Genomic DNA, 4,259 nt, shown 5'->3' on the forward strand with positions numbered 1-4,259 from the left:
ATTAAATTTCGTAACAGCCCGTATGTCTTCGCGCCCATTAAGTTCAGAAGTACTGAAGCTTTTATTTCATCTGCTATTCCATTTGCAGTGCAATAAACCTCTACTCTTTCCACGTATGTGGTCCAATCTTCTATTTCGCCATCAAAAGCCTCAATATTACCAGATTTAGGCATTTCAGAAAAGATATGGCGCTTCCCGCGCTTTTTTTTTTTCTGTAGCAACGATATGGCACTTCCAGCGCTTTCCCTCCGCTGCTACCGATAACAACGCTGTTTTACTGTGGTTTCCGTTTATTCGCTGTTGGAGACTCGTTCCCGACGGAGGTCTAAATGCTGACCTGCTTGCCGCGCCGGCTGTGTCTCGAGTGCACCCTCCCAGTCCGTTATTGCTTGCCTCCGATTTCGCTGCCTGTCTCAGCTGTAGAGCCCACCGCTGGAGCTCCAGCCTGACGCCCAGGAAGGATTAGCGCAGTACCTGTCACCAGCTTGGCCAGTTAGTGAAACCACAGTTTCTCTTACTTCCTTGAGTCTTCTGGACGCTGGAGGAATCGATGTCCTTGAGGTGCTGCCGAATTGCAGGTAAGTCCGTTTCCACTTTGTTGCCACTGTAGTGTCCGTGTGTAGATAAAGACACTGAAGACAGGAGTTGGTTCATAGGTATTTACTAAGCAAGTCTGGGGGGGGGGGTTTCTAAAGGATATACACAATACACGGGCTTATATAGCCCAAGTGGCAATTACCGGCATTACGCACACCTGGGGCTCTTAAAGGCACATACACCATAATTGCTCTTAAAGGCACATACACCACAAGGTACTATTTTTAAATTTACCTCTTAACTCCCAATATTCAGCAAGACGTCATTCCATTTTTTACCTGCATCGTAGGTACCAATATGCACCATGACAACTGGCCGTTCACCCTCTAGAATACCCTGCAGCCGTTCAGAGACATCCTTGACCCTTGCATCAGGGAGGCAACATAACATCCTGGAGTCTCATTTGCAGCCGCAGAAACGCCTATCTATTCCCCTTAGAATAGAATCCCCTATCACTATAGCTCTCCCGCTCTTTTCCCTCCAGTCCTGTGCAGCAGAACCACCCATGGTGCCAGGACGTTGGTTGCTGTTGCCTTCCCACGATAAGCCATCCTCCCCAACAATATCTAAAGCGCTATATCTGTTCGAGAGGGAGATGGCCACAGGTGGCCCCTGCACTACTGGCCTGTGCCTACTACTCTGCCTGGTGGTCACCCATTCCCTTCCTGCCTGTGCAGCCTTTAGCTACGGTGTGACCAACTGATTAAACGTGATATCCACGACGTCCTCAGCTTCGCAAATGCTCCAGTATGAATCCATTCGCAGCTACAGCACTGCAAAGTGGTTTGCCAGAAGCTGCAGCTGGATACACTACCCGCACACATGGTCGTCAGGGACACAGGAAGTGTCCCTGATTTCCCACATAGTGCAGGAGGAGCATTCCACGGGACCGAGCTTTGCTTCCATGAATTACCCTTTAATTAATTTAAATTAAATCAATACAACCAATTATACTACAATTAAATGATATGCTCAAGTGCCCTTGTTTCCTATAACTCCCCGCTACACAACAGAGACCTTAGAAAATATAACCACAAAATTAAGAGCTTCTAAACTTTATAAACTATGAACCTTAACTGTCAAACAATAGAGTATAATCAGTTCTCACCCAATCAGCTGCTTCCTCCTGCCCGCATCACGTTTTGAATCATGACGTGGCTCTGGAATGACGCCGTCGATCTGCGAGATTGGTAAGTCTCTGTAAAAAAGACCACGAAATTGAGTTTAAATACTCACTGAACCTCTGCTCACACCACTCCCGACACTGGCCTCTGTACAGGGGTAAAGTATAAAGTGGGGTGTCACAGGGGTTTAGTATACAGGGTCTGTCACAGGGGGAAAACATACAGGGGGCTATCACAGGAGTATAGTATACAGAGGGGATGTCACTGGTGTGTAATATACAGGGGGTCTCACAGGCGTATGGAATACATGGATTGTTACAGTGGTATAGTATAAAGTGGGGTGTCACAGGAGTATAGTATATAGGGGCGTGTCGCGGGTATGGTTTATGGGAAAGTGTCACGTGTGTATATTAGACATTTTTGATGTCATGGGGGTATAGTTTACAGTGGGTTTCATGGGGGTATATTATACAGGGGAGTGTCACAGGGGTACAGTATACAAGGGGGTTTCACGAGCATATAGCATAAAGGTGGGTGTCATGGGGTTATATTATATGGGGGTGTCATTGGGGGTATATGAAACGGGGGTGTCACAGCGTTATAGTATAGAGGGGGTGTCACAGGGGTATAGTATACAGGGGCGTGTCACGGGTATAGTATAGAGGGGGGTGTCACAGCGGTATAGTATAGAGGGGGTGTCACAGGGGTATAGTATACAGGGGCGTGTCACAGGGGTATAGTATAGAGGGGGGTGTCGCAGGGGAATAGTATACAGGGGGAGTCACAGCGGTATAGTATAGAGGGGGAGTCACAGCGGTATAGTATAGAGGGGATGTCACAGGGGTATATTATACAGGGGTGTGTCACAGGGGTATCGTATACTGGGTCAGTGTCACGGGGTATAATACAGGGGGGTGTCACAGTGGTATAGTATACAGTGGGCGTCACTGTGATATAGTATACGGGAGGTGGCATGAATATTGTCATTCATGTGGAAAAGCCTTCTGAAATGATACTGGGCGGCCTGCTGGTGGTGTTGTCCAGGGAGTGTAAATATACGTGGGCCTGATCACATCTTGTGCAGGACATTCTTTAACAGGAACTAGTGAAGTACAGAACTAGATCTCCATGTTGAAAAACCGTTGATTAACGCCTTGTAGGATAATTAGAACAAGCGTCTATTCGTTTTCTTATGTCAGGGGGTGTCACAGGGGTATAGTATATCGGGGTGTGTCAGAGGGATACAGTTTACAGTGGGGTGTCACAGGGGTATAGTTTAAAGGGGTGTGTCAGAGGGATACAGTTTACAGTGGGGTGTCACAGGGGTATAGTTTAAAGGGGTGTGCCAGAGGGATATATTAAACAGTGGTGTATCACATGTGTTTAGTTTACAGTGGTGTGTCACAGGTGTATCATTTACAGGGGGTGTCACAGGAGTATATAATACAGGGGTGTGTCAGAGGGATATAGTATTCAGTGGTGTGTCACAGGTGTATAGATTACAGGGGGCTGTCACAGGGGTATCTTATATAGGGGTGTGTCAGAGGGATATAGTATACAGTGGTGTGTCACAGGGGTATAGTTTACAGGGGGTGTCACAGGAGTATATTATACAGGAGTGTGTCAGAGGCATATATTATACAGTGTTCTGTCACAGGTGTATAGTTCACACTGGGGTGTCACGGGGTATATTATACAGGGGTGTGTCAGAGGGATATAGTATACAGTGGTGTGTCACAGGTGTATAGTTTACAGTGGTGTGTCACAGGTGTATAGTTTACAGGGGTGTGTGACAGAGGTATATTATACAGTGTGGTGTCACAAGGGTCTGGTATACAGGGGTTGTCAGAGGGGTATAGTATACAGGGGGAGTGTCACAGTGGTATTCTATACAGGGTCTGTGTCACAGGGGTATTACATAGAGCGGTATCACCAGGGTACAGTATACAGGGGGTGTCACGGGGTTTTACTATACAGGGGGGTGTCACAGTTTTATGTTATACAGGGGGTGTCACAGGTGTATAATTTACAGTTTGGTGTCACAGGGGTATAGTATACAGGGGCTGTCACAGGGGTATAGTATACAGGGGCTGTCACAGGGGTATAGTATACGGGGAATTGTCACAGGGGTATAGTACACAGGTTTGTTGTCACGGGGTTATAATATACAGTGGGGCTCACGGGGGTATATTATACAGGGGAGTGTCAAAGGGGTACAATATACAAGTGGGTATCATGTGGATATTGTATAGAGGTGGGTGTCACGGGGTTATAATATATGGTGGTGCCATGGGGGTATAGCATACAGGGGTGTTTCACAGGGGTATATTATAGAGGGTGTCTCACAGAGGTATAGTATACAGGGGGTGTCACAGTGGTATAGTATAAAGTTGGCATCATGGGTGTATTGTATACGGGCGGGTGTCACATTTTTATATTATACAGGGGTGTGTCACAGCTGTACAGTTTACAGGGGGTGTCATAGGGGTATATTAGACAGGGGTGCTGTCACAGGGGAATAATATTCAGGATGTGTCA

The sequence above is a fragment of the Somniosus microcephalus genome, unplaced genomic scaffold (assembly GCF_052327205.1).
Source record: "Somniosus microcephalus isolate GS21.2 unplaced genomic scaffold, FLI_Smic_1.0 unresolved_chr3, whole genome shotgun sequence".
Classification (NCBI taxonomy): domain Eukaryota; kingdom Metazoa; phylum Chordata; class Chondrichthyes; order Squaliformes; family Somniosidae; genus Somniosus; species Somniosus microcephalus.